This window comes from Amblyomma mixtum, chromosome 8 (genome assembly GCF_055824585.1).
Source record: "Amblyomma mixtum isolate Tamu chromosome 8, ASM5582458v1, whole genome shotgun sequence".
NCBI lineage: Eukaryota > Metazoa > Arthropoda > Arachnida > Ixodida > Ixodidae > Amblyomma > Amblyomma mixtum.
Window position 1 is genome coordinate 87,255,235 of NC_143019.1, and position 8,651 is coordinate 87,263,885.

The window sequence follows — 8,651 nt, forward strand, 5'->3', positions numbered from 1 at the left end:
CAAACTTGAGAGCCGGGTCCACCTCTCTTGTCAAGCCTTTCTTTCTCGCTGCTGATATCGTTCGCGACGAATTCACCCAAAACTGGACGCAATTATCGTCTTCGTACTGGTGGATGGTAGCCTGCAGGTCTTCTAATGACGAAAACGTAGCCCCCACGTCAAACGGGCCATTGGGCAGAACGGCGAGGTTTTCCATGCCGCAATGCACACACTAACCGAACAATACCTGGGAGCAGCGCGATGCGTGAAACACGTGCGTGATGTCTGCAACCTTCCTATAACTGAAGCAGCGTCGCACGGGCGCATGGCGTAGCGCATCGCTAGCGGTGGCAGCGGCTCCAGATGACGGAGGAAGCAAACAAAATTATAAAAATATATAATTACGTGTAACTGCAAGCAAACTTAAACTTCATGTTTACAACAATTTGTTATTTAAGATATTTAAATAAGTATTATAGCGGTCAACGAGTTTTTTTTTAATTTACGAGAAAAATTTATTTCTGCTGTCCCCTCACTGTAGCGTTGATGTTAAAGTGACGGGCCCCCTCACTGTAGCCTAGATTTTAAAGTGACGGGCCCCCTTGCTGTAGCCTAGATTTTAAAGTGACGGGCCCCCTCACTGTAGTCACTGCGAAGTGTAAGAAGTTTTCGAGGATACTTTGGCCGCAGCTGGCAAAGGAGAAGAATAATTCGAGAGCCATGGGAGAGGCCCTTGGCTTGTAGTGGCTGTAGTCAAGCTGATGATGATGAAACAACGCCGACACCGCAGTGCACACACCTCGACCCCTATTTATCAGTAGGATTGGACTATGTTTCTAGAGCGGCTTAAGCTACCCAGCTAGTGGCTAGCGAGGACGTCAATGCTTGGCACACAGAGCAGGGCTTTCATTTAGTAAATCGCCATAAACTTGTTTTTAACAAGGGCGAGTTATCGAGAGAATACAAGAATGATATAAATTTTCTCTCTTGCCCAAAAACGAACATCACAAACAACCATGGTGCATTGTCCACTGCTGGATTCCTACCTGCGGTTGCTTGAACGTGATGAAACTGCAGGTCTTGTTCACTTCGTTCACTTTAGTATCCATCATTTCCCAAGGGGGGCTGCTTCGAAATCGTTGAAAGTGACTGGAATGCAGTAATCACCTCTCTGGCAAACTGAGCCCAGCCCAGTGCACTAGACCGGTCATCATCACCACCAGTCTGACTACGCCCTCTGCAGGACAAATGCCTGACCTATACCTCTCTAACTGACCAGTTCCTGTGCCAGCTGCGACTAACTTATCTGCGTCATCATCATCAGCCTGACTACGCCCATAGCAGGACAAGGGCCTCTCCCATGTCTCTCCAATTAACCCTGTCCTTCGCCACTTGCGGCCACCGTAGCCCCGCAAACTTCTGAATCTCACCCGCCCACCTTACTTTCTCCCGCCCCCTGCTACGTTCGCCTTCTCTTCGAATCCACTCCGTAACCCTTAAGGACCAGCGGTTATCTCGCCTTCACATTATATGCCCGCCCAAACCCATTTCTTCCTTTTGATTTCGGCAGGGGTGTCATTAACCCACGCCAGGTTTTAAATTTGCTACGTTGGTGTTCTGTTGCGCCTGGGACACATAACTGATGTCCTGAGCAGTAAGTTATTTATTAATGCGTAGAGAGTTATCAGGAAAGAGGTATCATTATTTCAGCACTTTTTAAGAAATACGAACATTATGGCAAGGTTTATGCACAAATACAGTAAGTGATGTTTTGTACTTGTTGGTAGTCGGGGGTAAATATGGTCATCAAACGTTTTTTCACCCCACACTACAGATTTGAATGCCAACCTTGACTCGCAAATTTTTAGAAACATTACCGAGGAGAGGTAAACACCGCAAGGATGAACGGGACTAATAATAATACTAATACTACTACTAATAATAATAATAATGTAGAGCGGTTTATTGGCACCTTCAAGCGCCGGCGCCGAAGACCCTGGCGCAAGAAGTCTAGGAACGAGCGAGGCGAGGGACCGGCACACAAGCGGCAGTTCTCCAGCACGATCCTGCTACGGGCGGCGCTAGCGCTTCGTCGTCGTTGGTGGCGGTGCTGGATCATCTTCTTCATTCCAACTGCCCCAGCGGAAAGAGGGAGCCATCCTGGCGACTCAAGGCGAGGAGACGACGAGAGGGCTGTAATAAGGCTTCAAGCGGCTGACATGAACGACGTCGCGACCACGGCGGCGATGGTCCAAAGAAGGTGTCACCGGTTCGATGATATAGTTGACAGGTGACGAACGCTCTAAGATACGGTAGGGACCAATGTGCTTGGCTGAAAATTTGGACGCAGCCGGAACAGAGAGCCAGACCAATGATCCAGTGGAAAAGTGTGCAGCGGGCGTGTCTTGATCGGACTCATGTTTGCGGAGTCCTTGACGTTCGGCGGTGAAGGAGCGAGCCAACTGGCGGCACTGCTCAGCATGGCGGGTAATGCCAGAAAGGGAAGTATATTCTGAGCTGTCCGGGTTGTAGGGAAGGATGGTGTCCAGGAGGCAGGAAGGCTTGCGCCCGAATAAAAGAAAGGGGAAAAGCCGGTGGTTGCCTGGGATGCGGTGTTATATGCTGTCGTGCCGGCGCCCACATTTCGCTGGCGGGCCTGTCTAAACAAGCGCTGCGCGCTCGCCGCCGCTCAAAGCAGGCCCAGACTTTCTCGGACAAGTCGCGACATGCAGCGTGACTCATCCCGCCGCCGCGGCGCCGACACGGACCCTTCCTCCTCTCCTCCTCTCCGTTGGTGCGAACTCCCCAGACGCTCGCCGGCTCTCGACCATTGGTCTAATTTGAACGGTGGCCAGTGATTGGAGGATTTGAACGGCTGGCTGCCGTAACCGTTACCAGCGGCTATAAAAACGGAGCCGCGCTGAACCCGAGCAGCAGACGGGCAGCAGAAGAGCCATCACGCCGGAGCTACGCTCGCCGCCGGGGCCGCCCTTCTTCTGTGTGCCTGCCCGTGGTGCTCTTGACCCTTGTATCATGTAAAAGCCCTTGTACATACTGTACATAAAAGTCATTTTACTCACCGTCGCCTCGACCGTTTCCTGGCTCGGACTCCCAGTCCCAACAATGCATAGGTAACGAACGGAAGGACTTGATCCCAATTAGAGCGGTCGGAGCTAATGTACATGGCGATCATGTCCCCAAGAGTCCGGTTGAATCGTTCGGTGAGGCCGTTAGTTTGAGGGTGGTAAGCAGCAGTGGTACGGTGGACTGAGTGGCACGCATCGAGAAGCTCGCGAACAACTTCAGACAAGAAAACACGGCCGCGGTCACTGAGAAGTTCTCGCGGAGCGCCGTGACGCAGGACGAAGTGATGAAGAAGGAAGAGGGCGACGTCGCGAGCAGTAGCCGCAGGTAGGGCAGCGGTCTCAGCATACCGAGTGAGGTGGTCCACGGCAGCTATAATCCATCGATTCTCGGGCGGTCGTGAAGGGGAGCGGCCCATATAGGTCGATGCCCACACGATCGAAAGGGCGAGCCGGGCACGGTAATGGCTGTAACGGAGCAGTCCAGGGTCGAGGTGGCGACTTCCGCTGCTGACAGGCTGTGCAGGAGCGAACGTAGCGACGAACGAAGTTGTACATGCCTCGCCAGTAGTACCGCTGCCGTAGTCGCTCGTAGGTTTTTAGCGATCCAGCGTGAGCGCTCTGAGGGTCGGCATGGTAGTGTGCACAGATCTCAGACCGAAGGTGTCGGGGAATCACGAGGAGCCACTTTCGGCCGTCCGGACGATAGTTGCGGCGGTACAGGAGATCGTCGCGGATGGCAAAATGGGAAGCTTGGCGACGAAGAGCTCGAGGGAAGGGGGACGTAGAGTGTGCACGAAGGACATCGAGCAAGGACGAAATCCATGGATCCTGGCGTTGTTGATTGGGCATGTCCATAGTAGTGAGCGCTGCGAGTAGGGGATCAGATAAGGGGGAAGAGGGAGAAGGAGAGGGCAGTCGCGAGCGTGACAAGGCGTCGGCGTCGGAGTGCTTGCGGCCCGACCGGTAGACTACGGTAATATCGAATTCCTGAAGACGGAGTGCCCAGCGGCCAAGGCGTCCTGAGGAATCTTTGAGGGAGGCCAGCCAGCACAAGGCGTGGTGATCAGTAACGACGGTGAACGGGCGACCATATAAGTATGGGCAAAATTTTGTGAGAGCCCACACTACGGCCAAACACTCCTTTTCAGTCACGGTGTAGTTCGACTCTGCTTTGGTGAGAGCACGGCTGGCGTACGCAACAACGTATTCAGAAAATTCGGGCTTGCGCTGGGCCAGAACAGCACCGAGGCCGACTCCGCTTGCGTCAGTGTGCACCTCAGTAGGAGCACTGGGGTCATAGTGCTGAAGAATAGGGGGCGAAGTAAGAAGGCGACGGAGCGCAACAAAAGCTTCATCGCAGGCAGAGTCCCACGTAGACAGGTCGGCGGGACCATTGAGGAGTTTCGTAAGGGGCGCGACGATAGAGGCGAAATTAGGGACAAAGCGCCGAAAATAGGAGCAGAGGCCCACAAATCGGCGCACCTGTTTCGTAGAGGTCGGTTTAGGAAAGTCAGAAACAGCACGGAGTTCGTCAGGATCAGGTATGACGCCATCTTTGGATACGAGGTGGCCGAGTATTGTTAGTTGTCGGGCGCCAAAGTGACATTTCTTGAGGTTTAGTTGAAGGCCAGCACGGGTGAGGCAGCTCAATATCTGACGCAAGCGCTGGAGATGCGTCGGAAAATCTGGCGAAAACACAACATCATCTAAATAGCAAAGACAAATGTTCCACTTGAGGCCGCGCAAGATGTTGTCCATCATTCGTTCGAACGTGGCGGGAGCGTTACACAGACCGAATGGCGTTACGGTGAATTGATATAGGCCGTCAGGCGTAACGAATGCCGTTTTAGGACGGTCGGACGCAGACATCGGGACTTAGGTCCAAAGATGAGAAGAATTCGGCGCCTTGCAAGCAGTCAAGGGCGTCGTCAATACGGGGTAGCGGGTAGACGTCTTTCCGCGTAATTTTGTTGAGCCGGCGATAGTCCACGCAAAATTGTATCGAGCCGTCCTTCTTTTTCACCAGGACAACTGGGGATGACCAAGGACTGGCAGATGGCTGAATAATGCCGCGTTGTAGCATGTCGTTGTCACAAAATTCGGCGCTTTTTGGGAACAAACAAAGAAAAACCGCCGCGTGCACGGCGTCTCGCCGGCGCGAGTCCAACGGGAGAGAAGGAAAGCCCCCGCCGAGCGCGTGCCTCTCTCTCCACCGCCGCGGCGTGCGCCGAGGAAATGAGTCATCCCCGCCGATTGCTCTAGAACATGCGAGTCGTTTCTTCTGTTAACCGGGGGAAGAGGGGGAAGCCTTGCGTGCGCTAAGACATGTCCCCCTCCTCTGCACTCGGACGTCGGCTACGCCGCCACGACGGCGCCACGCTAGAACACGCTGGAACCTTCGCGAAACGACTCCTGACTTTAACCAATGAGGACGCGCGGCCGGCGAGAGAAAGGAAGGGGAACTGCACGGGAGATACTGCGTGTATGTGCGCGCCTACTTTGGCGAGTACAACAAACAGACGGGAGAGCGAGCCTATAAAGAAGGACGTTGACCGCTGTCAAGTCAATCCGGACCGCCGTTCAAGCTTCATCGAAGCGCCCGTTTCACTCCCGGGAAACACCACTCGGCCAGCATCGGACCAACGAGGCAACGTTCGCCAGTCTGCGGGACGGCATCGTTGTGGAGCTCTGGTCGTCGGACTGCCGCAGTGCCCGGTGAACAAATTGTGTTTTGTTTGTTTACCTCTCTCTCTTGTGTTAGTGCACTTTAGGTGCAATATTGCCTCTGTATTGTATTCTCTCTCGAGGTTAACATTGCACGAGTTGCATTGTTTCGTTAATCACTTGGTATGTGTTTGTACTAGTGATTGTGTAATCCTCTGTATCGTCTCTTTGCTGTATAAACTTTGTTTTGTTTTGTGAACCTTTGGCTCCGACCCATTCTCTGGCTTGCGGCCAGCGAAAGCTGGGCACCGAACGCCCAAAAACCTCTTGTCACTTGGTAGCTGGTCTCCGCTGAGCTTGCCACGCTGAGTCGAGGGCATCTCCTTTGAGTCCGAGACCGCTACCCCCACACGCTCTAAGGGTGTCTGGGAACTTCCCACGTAAAAGTGCGCGAAGTCTGGGTGACAGTCGTCCACTTCCTCAGCGATGAGGCGGCGCTCGGGAAGTGACACACGGTAGGGGCGCTGGCGGAGAGGAGGATGTGTACCGGTTTCAATGTGGTGCTCGACAGTGGTCGCACGGCCCAAAGAAGAGGAGTGGTGGTCAAACGATGAGCGAAACTGATTGAGCAGGACAAGAAGCTGCGCGTGTTGAGCTGTGTCGAGGGCGGGATCAATAGAGCGGTCGAAAATGTCCGAAGACAGTGGGTGATCGGGAGGAGCGGCACGTGGGGTGAGGGCAGCGAGGTCGAGACTGGAGGAGGGCGCATCGGTGTCCAAGGAAGAGATGAAGTCAGTGGTTTCAATATGACCAAGGCACTCGCCACGAAGCAGGGGAAACGCAGAGAATGAGGTGTTGGAGACTACGATTGCGGCAGCACCGTGGTGTATGTCGATGACGGCGAAGGGAAGAGAGAGACGTCGGCGAGAGGCAAGGAGGGGGGAAGGCGTGAAGAGAACGGTGGCGTCAGAAACAGGCGGCGCACACAGGGACGAGCACAGCACTCTCAGGGGGAATATCGGTGTTGTTGTCAGCTGTGCGCCAAGGATTGTAGGCAACGGGAGCGAAACGGTGCCGGGGAGCAGCAGGCGCAGACACCGCAGGAGGAGCGTATGCATAGGCCTGCGGCGGCGGTGGTCGTCGGACAACGTCGGCATATGTGAGAGGCACGGGTGCGGGCGCAGGCGGCACGGTTACTGCAGGATCGTAGCTCAACGGGGCGGCAACAGGAGTGGGCTGGATTGGGAAAAGACCGGCCTGGGGAGCCAAGGGTGCCGGTTGCCAAAGACAAGGAAGTGCATCGGCGACCTCCTGCGTAATGGCATGCCGGATCTCAGGACTTAGGACTGGCGGTGACGGGTGTTGGTGAGATAGGAGCGAGAGTTGCCTGGCGACCTCGTCCCGCATGAAGTCTTTGATGGTAGCGAGTAATTCATTGTTGATGCCCAGGCCGCAGATGGAGTCAGCAGGTTGGGGAGAGCGACGAGCGCAAAGGCGTTGTTTCCGCAACTCGTTGAAACCTTGGCACAGGGTATACACCGAGGCAACGGTGGTGGGGCTCTTCGCCAACAACATCTGAAAGGCGTCGTCGTCGATGCCTTTCAGGATGTGCTTGATCTTGTCAGCCTCGGTCATAGCCGGGTCAACACGCTTGCAAAGGTCAACTACATCCTCAATGTAGCTCGTGAAAGTCTCATTGGTGTGCTGAGCTCGGACACGCAGGCTTTGCTCAGCGCGTAGTTTCCGCACGGCGGGACGACCGAAAACCTCCGCGAGTGTGGTCTTTAGAACGGCCCAGGTGGGAATGTCGGCCTCGTGGTTCCGGAACCACAGGTTTGCGACGTCGCTCAGGTAGAATATCACATTAGTGAGTTTGACCAAAGCCACCTAGACTACTCAAGGCCTCTCCGCTTGCTCCGTGACGTCACGCTAGTTGACCGTCCTCCGCGCCTCCGCTTGCGGCTGCGGGGGTTCGCCGGCAGTTTTCAGCGCATTATTTTAGTATCCGGGGTTCAATGGCTGTAGTAATAAGCCGATAAACATGAATTAGCGACTGAAGAACAGCTTTTTAACCGCGTGCTTAATTTCGCTCTATATCTTCAGCGCTAGTTTATTGTAATTTGTGCTTTCTTTCGTGACCCTCACGGTACACTTCGTGCTGCAGATCAGTGATTCGTTTTTATAGTTTCATGGTAATACTTGTGATAAAGCATTGCATTGCTACAGTTCCTGCTCTTCAGGTCATCGCAAGTAGTTCATATTAAGACCAAAATATTATTTCCTAGACAGCATAGCAGTAAAATGCAGTAGAATGCATGAAATGCTGTATCTAGCCGCATCTTATGTATTGTACTGCTTTTTTTTTTTAAAAAGTATGTTTTTTTTTGCCATTTTCGAAAGCGGATGGCGTGCTAAACATTGATATAAACAAAAAGAATGAAGTCATGGAAAACAGTAACATGAAGACTATGTGAACATTTTATTGCTCTCAGTGCTTTGCATTAAAATATTTCCATTCTTTAATTTTTTTAGCTTCCTGGCAGCTACCTTCCGACTGCTGGCCTAAATGGCGTGATTCTTCAATTTAATGATAGTTAGTGCAGCCTCACCATGCCTATAGTCAAAGATATTGCCAGATACGGAAGGACTGTGACAGCACGTTTCACATACGAAGACGGCTCTCTTTCTAAACTAAGAAACATGATGGGCTTTCCTTCGCAGTGACTGTCCGAAACTTGAAACTTCGTGTCGCGAATGTTGAATGTTGACTAGCTTGATTTGCAATACTTCAAACGAAGACACTGAATTTATGGGTTTTTCTGCCTCGCTTGATGGTTGATGGCTTCCTGGATAGCGTCATTTTCCCAACGTGCTCTCTTTCTTGCTGTGGACTCGCGACATGAAGGTGTGGAATAAAGGTAC